Raw genomic sequence first — 16,163 nt, forward strand, 5'->3', positions numbered from 1 at the left:
TGAAATAAATGTCAAGTAATTTAGCAGTCGATTAATCGTTAACTGGAGTGTAGACACTCAAAAAAAGGTATTTTCTGAAAAAGCAGCCAACTAAGAGCAGTAAATAAGCCAAAACTGTAATAAAAAATAAATAGGTGAATACATTTTGCATTAAAGTTGAAAGATTTCCTTTTCTAAATCCCATTTTTAGCTTCACCTACTTCAAATTCGGATAAAAATGTTACCATTATGTCGTACAATTCTGGGCCATCATGATAACATGATGTCCCAGAATGTTACCATTCTATGCACCTTTTTAAATCCATTTATTAATGCAAAAAACAATCTACAGATTATTACACAGTGTTATTTTAGCTGTAAATGCAATAAATAATAAATGTATGTATGTTTAGCTTGCCCTCTGCTAAGCATACATACGCTATGTTATTGCATTTTAGGCAATAAAATTGTTTTCTGTTCAAAGTAATTGAATTATTGAATATTTAATGTATGTCTAAAATTGTGTAAAAAAGCTAAAATAGTTAAATGAAAAATCAGCAGAATGTGGCAATTCTTTTATACGATTACTAAAGTAACCGTTAGCTGCATGTACAAACTGCACATACTGTAGATGTTGCCGTGTGTTGAATGAAAGTGGAAAAGGTTTTCCCTGTTATCAGGAAAAATAAGGAAGAGCTCAGTAAATATTAGCTCAAACTGCGCCTCTCCACCGCAGCACATTAGAGGGATTACAATATGCTCATACCTTCACAGGTGGATATGATTTACTTTTGCGTGGCTCACATTATTCCGGGACTGCTGTTTTTCCCGTTAGGGAGATGAATTCATCCGCTGATGATTTACATAAACACCTGTCAGTGCTTTGTCTCCCACTGACACCTAATGAATTTCAAGCATTGCTTGTTCTTTGAGGTTCGTCTCCCCCCGCAGTCCAAAGATGCCCTCTGCTAATCCTGAAATGCAGATTTTTCTACGTCTCGCCGTCTTTCTGAAATTGTATCCGTCAGTCATCTCTCCGCTGGATTTTCACCGCAGAGCAATTGGGTTTGAAATATGAATTGAGATATTTCAATTGTACTCTGCACAAAAGTTGAAATTTATCATCCTGTTCCTTTCACACTGCAAAGACAAAATATTGCTAAGTATTTTTCTTGGTCTAGTTTCTTGTCTAAATATGTTTTTACACTTAAAATAAGACAAAACTAACTTTTCAACAAGATATAGGAGCTTGTTTTAAGTCAATAATTCCTTAATATTGATTACAAAAACTACTATTACCACTAGAAGATTATTTCATTTATAACAAGACATTTTTTTTAATCAATATTAAGGAATTATAGACTTAAAACTTCTACATCTTGCTGAAAAGTTAAGTTAGTTTTGTCTTAACACAAATGTATTAAGATAGTTTCACAACAAAGTGCTGTCAAACTCGTTTTGGTTTTCAAGATCACAAATGTTCTTAAAGGGCCGGTTGGGCCAGAATGTACCAACAAACAAATGGTTTGAACTTTCTCTGCATTTGATAAATTCATCTTACAATTAAATCATATTTAGTATTGTGAATATTTAGTTTTTCACATCAATCAATCCCTCCAGGATTTCACTTTAAATTGCAAATTTGAAAATATTTTAAAGGAATTTCACAATATTTGCACTTTGTATGATGGTAAATGTGATGTTTTATCTTTTGCAAAAAATCAATCACAGACTAGAACTCGACATCAACTAAGGGCAGAGGCAGGAGTGGAAAAGTAAAATATACTGCCACCTATGGGTTGGGAGTTGACATCACTTAAAACCAATATTTTTGACTATTTTTCAATAAACTCACAATGATGCATTAGCACAAAGAATTTGTTGATTTTTGCCTGAATTTCCATGATTGCAGTAAAACTGGAACTATTGAGTGATGTAATTTGGCAGTAAATGGATAAAAACCACTTTAATTGGAATAATAAAATAATATTTAAGCACTCAAATCTTGAAGGTTTTATTTATGCATAAGTCTGGAGTCTAGAGGGCCACAGAAAAAGCTACGGCGGGCCGGATGTGGCCCCCAGGCTTTGTGTTTGGCACATGTGAAATAGGCGAAAAATAGAGGGACTTTGTGTTTTTGCAGTGCATTCCCATTTAAAAACTCAGAAATATACCCCCCGCCGCCCATGTTATAAAAGAAATAATTTGCCAAAGGAACTAATATTATTTTTGTCAATATTAAGAATTTATTGACTAAAATAAATCTATTATTTATATATTACATTAAGCTATTTGCGCTAGAAACCAGACCAAAACACATGGTAAGACTTTGGGTTTTTGCAGTGCATTCCCATTTAAAAACTCCTGACAGAAAACATCTTTTTTTTCTCCCCTGAAATATAAAACAACTGCCTCTTCCTCTTCCGGACTCCTCCTCCTCCTCCTCCTCTGTCGACATTGAATCTGAATAACAGATTAAGAAATAGGAATTTATGGTGTGCTCACGGCATAAAACAAAACTCATTAAAGGGGGAAGCATGGGCGCAGACCAAGGATTCTGCAGGCCTGACGGTGATGAGTTGGCTGCTGCCGCTCATAGTTTGTTATAAATACTGCCTGAGACTGACTGCTATGGGAGCAATGCATCACCTGGGCAGATAGACCAGCGGAGTGATGATGCGCGTGTCCTTGGCGCGGGCCTGCAAGGAGGGCGGGGTGAGAAGGACGCGTGGCTTTTATCTCCGCCGAGCATCAGCGGAGAATAGCCTTCGTAAGGTCAACCTTGAAGGTGAAGCTTCAGTGGAATGTTTTGCTATCATAATTCGCTCAGACGACATGCTCTAAATAGAAAGCAAAGGCATTTGTGCGATTTGTGAAACAAAATTTCTGCGTTAATAAAATTTGCTGAATGAGAAGCTGGAATCTGTTGTGCGGTTTGAGGGAAGGTGAAGGTTACCTTGGTTTGACAACAATGAGGCAAACGAGGTTTGTTCAGATTCATTTAATTGTTTTTGGTTTTGGAAAAGGGATTTCAAGTCTCAGATAGAGAAGACAAAAGATGATTGGGTTTTATGTACAACCCAAGGTAATGTCTTTGGGTGAAAGTAAAGGCAATTATTTGATGTCAAAAACGTTTTCTTGCCTATTTTTCCCTTGTAAATGTTCAACGAGTCACATGATCAACAATTTCTGCTCGCATGATTTATCGTTTTTCTTTTTCTACCAAAAACAGGGTGAGAAAAGTCTTCGGTTTGGTGTTTTTTTCTGAAATAACCAAATTTTTGAAGGACAATTTTGTTTACAGAGACTTCGTAATTCATCTTATTTGTTGTTTTGTTTATTTATTTTGGATATTTTAAATGTCTTACAATTCCAGTATTAAATGTTAATTATAATTTAAAGTTTATTGATTTTTGAGGATATTTTCTGGCATTGTTATGCCATTATATCACACAAAAATGACCTCAGAACAACAATATTATTGTTTATCGTGATATCAATTCATCATGACACAACTAGCAACAATAAAATGTAACTGAATTATGTAATAAAATGAATATATTTAAAAGGATAAGCTTTAATTTTATGTAATTTGTTAGGAATAAAATCACATTTGGATCTTTAATATTAATATATTCAAAGTTGTACAAATATTAAATTCCTTTAAATTGCCTTATGCTATGTCTTTGCTAACATGCTAACGGCTATAAACTTGGACCATAACGGGGAAACTGTGATGAATTAAAGTGTAACTAAATCCTACATTGACTTTCTGTTTTGCTTATTATCTGTCTAAATTAATTATTTATGACTCTTTCTTTTGTTTTGACATTTTTGTGTAAATTAGTTTAATTTTGCCTCAAACCGTCTCAGTTCTCGTCTCCTTCCGTGCCTAAGCAGGTGAATTTTCCAATAGTTTAAATTAATAAGAAATAAAATATAAAGCAACTAAAATATAAAGCAAATATAAAATATAAAACAACTCAGCAGACAATATGAATTATAGTTTATACTGATATAAAAACAATAGAAATATACATTTGAAACTGAATTTCTAATTAAACAATCAGGTTTATTTGCATAGAAAATTTCAGCAAGAAAACAGTTCAAATGCTGAAAACATGAAAACATCATAAACACGTCACAGGAATACCAATTTTATTTCTTTTTATTGCGGTAATCAAAGTGCAACTATATTACTTTTGTCATAGAAATGTTCTTTAATTGATAGAAGACTGACTTTGTAACTGTCTTTATGTAACTCAGAATGTTCAACCAGTTCAATCAGCTAGCGCTAGCATGTTTAGCTACTAAGTCAATCACAAAAAATCATGGTATTGGTTTTGTCCATATTTGGAAAAGCAAAACACATCACTTCCTTCCTGCTTGTTGGCGCCGTAATAATAAATATAGAGATAGAAACTGATTAAAGTGGCATTGTTTTATACAAGATGGCTTCCAGGAGCTGCTAAGTGATAAAAAGATATTATATGTGAGATAAATAAAATCGAAATGTTTTATGTATAAAACAAGGCTTCTCATGCTGGGTCAAAAGCACATGAAAAAAGATGAGTTTCCAGAGCAGATTTAAAAATACACAGAGAGACGGAGGCCTGTCTGATGTGCACTGGCAGTGAGTTTCAAAGCCTTGGAGCTGCCACAGAAAACACTCTGAGCTTCCGCCACGTCCTCAACACATCTAGAAGGATCTGACCTGAGCAAACGAGCAGCGAAATTAGAAAAGCTCAGCGAAGTAGGGCGGGGCGAGACAAAAAACTCATTAAAGAATCTTAAAATTAATAGAAGATGCAGGTATGTCGTAGGGTTATGTTGATTTCTGTGCTGATGTTACTTTAGTATCAGAACAAATATAGTTACTAAGTTTTTAAATATTGTAAAGAATCCGATCTAATAAACTATTCTCCTTTGGAAAATCCAAATAATAAAACAAAAACAAGATTAAACGATTTCCTGTACATGCTAGCTTTAGCACGTTAGCACAGCTAGCAATAACAGGAAGTTAGAAAGTGCCAACAAAATGTATGGGTAGTGTAATCTTTGGCAGTTATCTTTTATTAGTGTTAGTAAGGATGTTAATTTAATACCAAATGCTTAGATATCAGTCAGACCAATCAAGATATATGAATAAAAATATTTTGTTGAGTCTTTTTTCCCCCCAATACTGATATGAAATAGGGCAATACTTGCTTTAAAAAAACATTGAAAACTTATCATAAAAATCATTCAAATTTGTATATTTGTTAAATGAAATTGGCAGTCATTTTTTTAGACTTATATACCCAATATAAGCCATTTTTTGCCTTTTATCTTAGCTTTTCTCTTCTTAATTTGCTTTAAAATTGTTGTAAATTCTGCTCAAATTGATGACGGCAATATAGACTTAAAGATTTATTACAATATTTTCTGGTGCTATTGTGATAACGATAAAAGTGACGATAAAAACTATTTATTACTTGTTTGTTTTTGGTAACATTAAAGCTGTGAGTGTTCTAGAGAAACATATCTATTGGTAATTTGCTTCTTTAAGACACTAGTTTTGTATTTATTGATACTCTTAATGAACAAAAAGTGGAGAAAATAATAAAAAAAAAATGTAATTTAAAGAAATCATTAATTGGAATTTATTGCGACAACGATGCATCATGATAAGAAATTTATGACGATAAATTATAAAAAATACAATAAATGCACACAATTTTTTTTATTTGTATTTTTGTGCTTCTTTTTAACTGTGTATCACTCAAAACAATCCACTACATAACTACCATGTTGAATGTTTTCCTTAGCGTAAAATAAAAGTTTCTCATATTTTCATAGAGGAAGTCATTTAATTCATTTCAGACGAAGTTTCAAAGCCACGTCCAAGCAGTCATTTGCGGATATTCGTGGAGTTTTCTGATCGCTTCAATCTGTGCAGCTAATCAATCCAGATCCTGCTCATTCCATCTGTAAACCAAGAAAGAAAAAGAAAAGTTGTCTATGCAGCTAACAAGATAAACAACAAAAACCTACTAAAGAGACGGTGGAGCTGAATTATCGGGGCAAAAGGAAGGTGATATCATTTGGCACAGAGTGCGTGTTTGCTTAGCGGTGTAGTTGAGAGGCTCAGAAGACAACAGATGGCCAAACAATAACCAGAAGCAAAATGTGCAGTCCTGAGAGGAATGGGATGAAAGTTGTTGGGAGGACTTGGCATTCAGTCGCTCCCCTTCACCAGCGCCTGGCCCCGTTTTGATGTGTTCCTCCCCGTGGCTGTGGTCATTCTCAACCAATAAATCACCGTGACAATAAACGCTGTGACATCTGCCACGCAGCATCTGATGGCTGACAAAAGTCATCTGTACCCTGGATCTTTGAGGGGGGAAGGCAAAAATAATGTGCTGCAGTGAGCCAATGACACGAGCCGCCTCGTGTGCCGCGGCTCGTATTGGCAGATCGGTTTGTAAATTAGAGCAAACTGAACTGCCGCGTCCATTCTCAATTAGCAATGTCACAACTGTTCAATTCTGACCTTGACAGTGAGGCTGGTAACCAATACGACACACACATCTTCTCATTTTCTTTTATGTAACAAGAACACATATTTAAAGGTTACTTGTTATTATTCCTTGAACAGATTAGGATATTACATTTTTTCGTCCTAATTAAATAATGAGATTGTAGTCAGAATGACCTGTTTTGGGGCGTCTTGCTACTTTAAACCAAATAAGCTGCTGCTGGCATTTTGAGTCGCTCCCCAGACTCAAAATGGCTGCAAACTGATGCGCATTTTTACAACCGTACATCTTTGAAAAGCAGAAATGGAGCCTCTTGCACAACCAACGAGAATGCAGCAAGTAGTTTTGTGATGATATCTTTTCCAGCAGCCATTGTACAGTAAATCCAGCGGTAAAACCAGCTTACCAATTGTGCTGGATTTGGTACAAATGTACCTGGTTGCTAGGTAACGGCGACGTGTGACTCAACAATCAGGAGGTTTTGGAAACGGCGCACTTTTCAGACACCAGCTTGTTTTGGGCTGTTTTTAGAAGCAGTTGAGACCCAAATCATGAAGCAAGAGTGACCATAACAGGAAATAGATACAAATTTTAAATGTGAATTTTGCATAATACATTACCCTTTAACATGTTTAGGAATTGAATCCTAATTGTGAAGTTCAATTTAATCAATTTAGCTGTTTATTAAGTTTTAAGGCTGGTTTCCCACCTGGTAGACTCGGTTTGATTATGGACCAAAACTTTCAACATTTGTTAGATTTTCAGCTGTCCAGTCTGTGGTTTGTTTTCACACTGCACTGAGTCAAACGAACCAAACTTTTGAAAGACCTGTTCCCCTCCTCACCTGTGGAGGCGCTGCACCAAGAACCATTAAAGGAAATGACACAAAACCCTCTGAAGTAGACAATGAGAACAACTTCCTGTTTTGCAAAATGTTAATAAAAATTGAGTGGCATCAAGGTTTAGCTTTGTTTTTGGTAAAAAAAAAAAAAAAAAAAGTAATTCCTCCTGCTAGCACTAAGCTAAGTCGTTTGTTTTGATTGTATTTACCCAGAATTCCCTGCACTGTAGTCCACTTCCTGCTTTTGGAGCGGACTCCGGTCTGCTTGGCCTTTACATATTCATTTAAACCAGAGTTCACTTCAACCCGAACCAGTACAGACGTTTATAGGCGGACCAGATTTGTTTTGGTGTGAGTTTGATTAAACCGGACTAAACTGGGCTGGTGTGAAATAATTCTTACAGCAGTAGGGAGTTAAAGATAACTGCTTAGGTTTCATCTGGGCAAGCTTTTCGTATTTGTGCTCTTTCTTTCTACCGACAACCACACTGAGAAACGACGACACGATGAGACTGTCGGGCACAGGAGCAACAGATGGGGCTCGAGGAAACACCTGGACAAAGGGTCACACATTTCAAAGCCACCATGTGCAAACGCAGACTGTCAACAGAGTGAACCTTCACATGGTTATGATTCAGAGTCTGAGCCTAAAGGCACAGCTAATTATTGTCTTGTTTCTACCCAGCAGGATAATTTGATTTGGAGTATTTTAAAATCTTATTGATGTTATCATGGCTGAGATTAAATGCATAGAAAACTGAGTTATTTATTATAAGATACACAAAATGTAGATAAAAATAAACAAAAAAAGCACAAAGCAATAATGTTCTTTGGTTCAGTTGAAGTGAACTTTGGTTCAGTTCAAATGCATAAGTGAACGCCAAGCAGACCGGAGACCGCTCCAAAAGCAGGAAGTGGACTACAGCACAGGGCATTCTGGGTAATTATAACCAAAACAAAAGAAAAGTGTCTCGTGGTTTCTTAATACTACACCAACAAAGTCTAACCCTACTCCACTTTTATTTACATTTTGAGAAACAGGAAGCTGAACTCAGTGTCTCCTTCAGAGGCTGACAATAAAAATTAACAGAAATAAATGCTTGAAATATATCTATTCACTACAAAAACTCAAAGTTATTAAAAGTATTTTTGGTCTAGTTTTTAGAGTAAATACTTTGGCATACTTGCATTAACAACAAACTAACTTACAAGTAACTTTTTAGGTGTTAGTGAATAATTCCTTAATCATGCTAAAAAACTAATTCCACTGAGATTATTTCACTATTAATATGTTTTTCATAAATACTAGGGAATTAGCTACTTAAAACAAGCTCATTTTTTTGCTCAAAAGTTATATTTATGCAAATTTAATTATGTTAAAATATTTGCACTAACATCTACTTGAGAAGATTCTGTGTTTTTGCAGTGTAATGGATCTGTATTTGCTTTTCAACTTGAATTACTAAAAAAACCTACATTTATCGAGTTGCACCTGTAAATGGGTCGTAATCCCCAATAAACACATTTATTTTACAGCATCATTGCTCCAACAACATGACGCACACAACAGAAAAAAGGAAATTTTTTTTTTCATCCCAAAAGTTTCGCTGTCCCTGATATCTGATATTTCTGTCTTCATCTGGAGACTTAAAGCCAAACAGAGTCTATTTTCTGACTTCTGAGAGTTCTCAACTCAAATAAACAAAGCATTCATTTACATTTATTAATATTAAACAAAAAAAAAAAAACTGTTGACTTCTTCGCAATGTGCGGTAGGTGTTCATCATGTAGACGGTGATACAGAAGTTCATTGTTAAGAGGTTGCTTCTTGATGTTGCCACATGTCTTTTAAATGTATATTTATGAGGAACCCCTGGCACTTGAAGGCAAGCCAGCCCATGCGCCGCGCACATAATTCCCCCGTAATTAATGTATTTATTCAACATCATGTTCAAGCATCGGCGTGCCCTCTCTTTTCAAACTGCCCTTTTGAAGAAGCCGGCGTGCTCTTTATAGCTAAAGCGCACGTTGTTTTCTTTTCTTTTCTCGCAGATAACAACAGCGCACATTTCCATTTTTGCAAGGACGGGGAAGAACGTGTGATTTTTTTTAAGGTATACATAAATAGAAACTTCATTTATGAGCCGTAAATAAACACGTGCAAAGCAGAGAGGCTGCACCAGAAATAGAGCGTGAAGTTTAGGAAACAGCAACGCCACAGGCTCAGACAATTATCTTTCAATTCCCGTGGCCAAACTGTGTTATTGTTGCTGTGTTTGTGTTGAGAAAATTTCTGTGAAATTGTCGGCAGTTGACTGGAGGATTTGTTGCATCAGTGCGGAGCAAAAAGAGGCGGATGCAGCTTGAACTTCACTGAAGATCGGTGGAGATTTCAGAACAACTTCCAGAAATTATCGCCATGTTTACCAATTCATGACGCCACACGGTAAAGAGAAACGGGCTCAAAATGTAAAAAAACTAACAATCATTTCTGCAGATGCTTCTCCTGACACCTGCGGTGATGTTCAGTATAATTTGTTTCAGTTGGAGGCTTTTCTTTCATATTTTTATTTAGCAAGCAGAGTGGGACTCTTAACCTGGTGCATAAGAAAAACAAGGTTTCTATCTAAAATATAGTTTCTGAGACGCAGTTTTGGTTTTTTCAGTGTTTTCACACCTGATGGTCTGATAGTCGGTTCAAAACTGCAACACTGCAAAAAACTAAATCCTACCAAGTATTTTTTGTCTAGTTTCTACTGTGAATATCTTAGTACACTTGAACTTTTCAGCAAGGCAATAATAGCAAGTAAATATTAAATAATATTGATGAAAAAATACTAGATCCATTTTCAGATTATTTAATCTTTTACGAGATGTTTTTCCTGAATTATACGTGAAAATTTATTTCAGGTACAAGTAATATTTTTAATCAATATTTAGGATTATTAACTTAAAACAAACTTAAATTGGTTTACTACTTACAACAAGAAGTAGTAAACATCATCAGAATACGACTTTATCAGACTTTATTCTGAAATTACTTTATTCTGGTAATTTTAATATTTGATTCTCGTAATACTATGACTTCTTTCATATTATTTTGACTTTATTATCCTATTATTTAGTCTTTATTCTCCAAATATCATGATTTTATTCTCATGTTTTTATGACTTTATTGCCGTACTATTTCAGCTTTTTTCTTGTACGACTTCATTCTGTGAATATTATAACTTTATTTGTGAAATCCTACGACTTTCTTCTCGTGCGACTTTATTTTCTTAATATTCTGGCTTTGTTCTCATACTTTTATGACTATTCCTGTATTATTTCAACTTTTTTCTTGTACAACTTTATTGTGGGAATATTGTACTTAAGTCTCTTGTGACTTTATTTACAAAATACAATGACTTTTTTCTGAAAAAATCACTTTGTTCTTGTAACATCATGGCTTTATCCTGAAAATATTCAAACTTTATTTAAGTATTATTTAGATTTTTTTTTCTCATATGACTTTATTTGCTAATATTGCAACTTTGTTCTGATAATTCTATGACTATTTGCGAATTATAACGACTTTTTTCTCAGAATGTCGTTTTATTCTGATATTATTTAGCCTTTATTTCCCAAATATTATGACTTTAATTCTATATTATTTAAACTTTTTTCATATACAACTTTATTCTCGTAATATTACGACTTTATTCTGATAAAATCACTTTTTTCTTGTAAAATTACGACTTTTTTCTCAAAATATTATGAGTTTATTTTTCTCATACGACTTTATTCTGGTAATATTTCAATTTTATTCTTCTAACATTATGCATTTATTCTTCATTATGTAGTCTTTATTCCCCAAATATTATAATATTATAACCTTATTCTCATGTTATTACAACTTTATTCCCATTTTATTTAAACTATTTTCTTGTGCAACTTTATTCTGGGAATATTATGACTTTTTTTTTTTTTTATTGCCCCGCAAGGGGTCTTTTTGTGGGCTCTAGTGTCCCTTTTTCAAAGTAGGCTGACAGGAAAGGGGGGAAGACATGCGGTAAACGTCGTCGGGTCCGGGAGTCGAACCCGCGACAGCCGCGTCGAGGCCACGTTGCCTCTGAATGTGGGTCGCGCTAACCCCTCCGCCACCACGGCACGCCCATTATGACTTTATTCTTAAAATATGACTTCATTCTTGCATTATTTATTCTTTATTCTCAAAATATTATGACTTTATTCTCATGTTATTACAACTTTATTACCGTATTATTTAAACTTTTCTCTGTTAAGACTTTGTTCTTGTATTATTTTGACTTTATTCTTGTAATTCTAAGACTTTACTTTCATAATTGAACCTTTCTTAGCCTGGCCCTAATACTCCGTCGCTCCATCCAACCTCAATCTGTTTAGGAATAATTGCTATTCCTATTCCCTGAAATTTTTGCATACAGAAAAATGCGGTAAGTATAAAAAATCCCAATTTGGCGTTAAACCTGCTGGTCTGTGTAGCGAACTGTAGGCAGGACTCTCCCATGAGGGGCAGATTGATTAGCGATGAGGTCATAATTGCTGCCTGAATCACCTCCATAGTTAATCAATCTCTGGCTGAAGGATAAATACGTTGGGTGAGAAAGGACAATACTTCATGAGGTGATGCACGGTTGATAAAGGACATATTCATTCATCACGGGGTTCCTTTGCTTGATGGATATGCAGCCATCGATGGTGGACTCCATCCATCAATCAGGCGCAGAACGGAGGTCAGCTTTGAAGATCAAAGTCAAGCACCCAACTATTGCACATCTAATGCGGTACAGTAAAGACCTAATAGGTTTTCAACGGATCAAATTACCTGCTATATTCCACCTTCAAGTGTCCATTTGGCCTCATAATCTGCAGGTTAACCAGACGTGGGAATAGATTAGCACCTGCTTTGTTGCTTAACTTCAAGCTAGGTGCTTTAGTAATCAGCGGAGAAAATGTTTTCCACCGGGGTTTTTTTGGAAGGTAGTTTGAGTTCAGCACATATATATCATCCAAACTGACTTTTTTCTGACATTCCTTTTGCAGGGCTCACAATAAAATACACTGAACCTCTTGAATTATGAATCTCTGAGCAACGCTTTGATGTCAGCTCCTTTTGAACCAAATTCAATAACCATAATAAAGATGAAGGGAACAGAAGCAATTTTTCCACTGTGCCTCTTGCCGTCCAAAGCGCAGCGCTGCCTATCACACGAGCGCTGCCCCTCTTCCCCTGCGGGGACTCTCTGAAATGCCCAAAAGCAAATATTATTTCTAGTAGATGACAAGCTGCTCCTGAAGTCACAATAGGAGCTCTGAATTCAGAAGGTGAACATTAGTCTAGTCAAAGTAGGCTTTTTGGATGCACCTAATGCTCAAAAAATAGAAAAGTACTGCCACTTCTTTTTCTCTTCCATGGTTTCATTTTTATTTAAATGGACTGTGCAGGCGTGGGATTTGCAAACCAAAAATACACTTCTTAATGTTTTCATAAAGTATATTAATGGCAAAAACACTAATTAATACAAACATATATTTCTATTTTGTTATAATTACACAAAATGTCTTTTGGTTTTGGTTATTCGGATTGTTTTACTTTGGAAACTCCATCATTGTTTTAACCGTGAGATTTTAAGATCAGGTATTCTTCTTCTGTGGTGTAGTTAAATTGTTTGCGCCACTTTTGTCATGTTGTGCTGTGGGAGTTATTTTTTTTATTAATCTAAATAAATCCAGTTTATTTATAGATTTATTAAGTCGTCCATCCATCCATTTTCTGTTCACCCTTTGTCCCTAATGGGGTCGGGAGGGTTGCCGGTGCCTATCTCCAGCTACGTTCCGGGCGAGAGGCGGGGTCACCCTGGACAGGTCGCCAGTCTGTCGCAGGGCAACATATACAGGATAAATAACCATGCACACACACTCACACCTAGGGAGAATTTAGAGAGACCAATTAGCCTGACAGTCATGTTTTTGGACTGTGGGAGGAAGCCGGAGCACCCGGAGAGAACCCACGCATGCACAGGGAGAACATGGAAACTCCATGGAGAAAGATTCCGGGCGGGAATCGAACCCAGGACCTTCTACCAACTGCGCCACTGTGCAGCCCATTTATTAAGTCGGTTTAAGTTTTGATTTATACTTTTGTTTTGTGCATATACGGTTGTTTTCTTTGTTGTTCTTGCCAGAATAAACCGAAAATCCACCAGTTTTAAAGAAAAACCGTGTCACGTTCTAATAATTTTAATAAAAGGAGCAAAATGCAGAACTGTTACGGTTACATAGACATAGCTGAGGATAGAAATCTGAAATTTTAATGCAAGAATTTTACGTTTTTTTTATTTTAAAGAGGTCACATTATGTAAAATCAACTTTCTTTAGTTTTTTATCATGCTATAACAGGGTGTCCAACCGTTCTTCAAAGCAGGGGTGTTCAAAGTGGGGCTCAGGGGCCATTTGTGGCCCTTGGAATAATTTTGTGTACCCCCCGACTACAGTTCAAGGATGGCACAAATCTGATTCTGGAGTCAATGTGGATGCTATCTTTTTGTAATTAGAATGAGATTTTCATGATAAGTTTATATCTTCTCAATCTAAAAAAAACTTTTCTTTTTTTTTTTTTTTTTTACCCAGAAACACACTTGGGATCATCCATCCATAATATATATCTAAACACAGCCAAAGTTTTAGATGAAAATTCTCATTTTCATTGAAGTGAAGGAAAAAAATGTGAATTTTCTGCTTCCATTTTGGTTTCTACAGCTTCTAAAAGCGACCCTAGCACAAAAAGAAATCCTAGGCGTTTTTTGGTGTCTGGAAAATGAGCCGTTTCAAAAACCTCACAAATGTAACGTCGGCATAAATGTACAAAAGAAAATCAAAAATGTTTTTAAATATAAGTAGGATGAAACTTTTTAGCGCACAGTAAATGTAGCATCGGACGGGTTGGCAACAGATGTGGGCCAGTGGCGAAGACGAATATCATCCAAACGACCCAAACATCATCCATCCATCCATCCATCCATCCATCCATCCATCCATCCATCCATCCATCCATCCATCCATCCATCCATCCATCCATCCATCCATCCATCTTCTTCCGCTTATCCGGGGTCGGGTCGCGGGGGTAGCAGCTTCAGAAGGGAGGCCCAGACTTCCCTCTCCCCGGCCACTTCTTCCAGCTCTTCTGGGGGAATCCCGAGGCGTTCCCAGGCCAGCCGAGAGACATAGTCCCTCCAGCGTGTCCTGGGTCTTCCCCGGGGCCTCCTCCCGGTGGGACGTGCCCGGAACACCTCACCAGGGAGGCGTCCAGGAGGCATCCTGACCAGATGCCCGAGCCTCAACTGGCTCCTCTGGATGTGAAGGAGCAGCGGCTCTACTCTGAGTCCCTCCCGGATGACTGAGCTTCTCACCCTATCTCTAAGAGAGAGCCCAGACACCCTACGGAGAAAACCCATTTCGGCCGCTTGTATCCGCGATCTCGTTCTTTCGGTCATTACCCAAAGCTCATGACCATAGATGAGGGTGGGAACGTAGATAGACCGGTAAATCAAGAGCTTCGCTTTTTGGCTCAGCTCTCTTCACCACGACGGACCGGTACAGCGCCCGCTTGACGGCAGACGCTGCGCCAATCCACCTGTCGATCTCCCGCTCCCTTCTTCCCCCATTCGTGAACAAGATCCCGAGATACTTGAACTCCTCCACTTGGGGCAGGACAAACCCCCTGACCCGGAGAAGGTACTCTACCCTTTTCCGGCTCAAGACCATGGCCTCGGATTTGGAGGCACTGATCCTCATCCCGGCCGCTTCACACTCGGCTGCGAACCGCTCCAGCGAGAGCTGCAGATCACGACCTGATGAAGCCAGAAGGACCACATCGTCTGCGAAAAGCAGAGATGAGATCCTAAGGCCACCAAATCGGATCCCCTCAACACCTTGGCTGCGCCTAGAAATTCTGTCCATAAAAGTGATGAACAGAATCGGTGACAAAGGGCAGCCCTGGCGGAGTCCAACTCTCACCGGAAACGAGCCCAACTTACTGCCGGCAATGCGGACCAGACTCTGACACCGGTCATACAGGGACCTGACAGCCCGTATCAAAGGGCCCGGTACCCCATACTCCCGGAGAACCCCCCACAGGGCTCCCCGAGGGACACGGTCGAACGCCTTCTCCAAGTCCACAAAGCACATGTAGACTGGTTGGGCGAACTCCCGTGCACCCTCCAGGACCCTGCCGAGGGTGTAGAGCTGGTCCAGTGTTCCACGACCAGGACGAAAACCACACTGCTCTTCCTGAATCCGAGGTTCGACTATCCGACGGATCTTCCTCTCCAGGACCCCTGAATAGACCTTGCCAGGGAGGCTTAAGAGTGTGACCCCTCTATAATTGGAGCACACCCTCCGGTCCCCCTTTTTGAACAGGGGGACCACCACTCCAGTCTGCCAATCCAGGGGAACTGCCCCCGATGTCCATGCGATATTGCAGAGTCGCGTCAGCCAACACAACCCTACAACATCCAGAACCTTAAGGAACTCTGGGCAGACCTCATCCAACCCCGGGGCCCTGCCACCGAGGAACTTTTTAACCACCTCGGCGACCTCGTCCCCAGAGATTGGAGAGCCCAACCCAGAGTCCCCAGGCTCAGCTTCCCCAATGGAAGGCATGTTGGTGGGATTGAGGAGGTCTTCCACCGGCCCACAACGTCCCAAACATCCTGATGTTTAAAAAATCCAGGGTGGCACCCAATATCTCAACGTTCCTGATTGGTACATTTGGATGAAAGTACGTCCAACTCGCTGTTGGCGTC

General features: G+C 38.0%; 2 long non-coding RNA genes across 2 annotated transcripts in view; both read right to left on the reverse strand.

Moving 5' to 3' along the window:
• Positions 1-16,163, reverse strand: part of LOC116711869 (uncharacterized) — a 463,421-nt gene that overhangs the window by 144,286 nt on the left and 302,972 nt on the right. The window lies entirely within an intron of this gene.
• LOC116711871 (uncharacterized) overlaps positions 5,654-16,163 on the reverse strand; it is a 43,062-nt gene continuing 32,552 nt past the window's right edge. Inside the window, exon 3 of the long non-coding RNA XR_004337354.1 lies at positions 5,654-5,946. This is a non-coding gene — a long non-coding RNA (uncharacterized LOC116711871). The remainder of the gene's footprint in view (positions 5,947-16,163) is intronic.

The sequence above is a fragment of the Xiphophorus hellerii genome, chromosome 21 (assembly GCF_003331165.1).
Source record: "Xiphophorus hellerii strain 12219 chromosome 21, Xiphophorus_hellerii-4.1, whole genome shotgun sequence".
Lineage (NCBI taxonomy): Eukaryota > Metazoa > Chordata > Actinopteri > Cyprinodontiformes > Poeciliidae > Xiphophorus > Xiphophorus hellerii.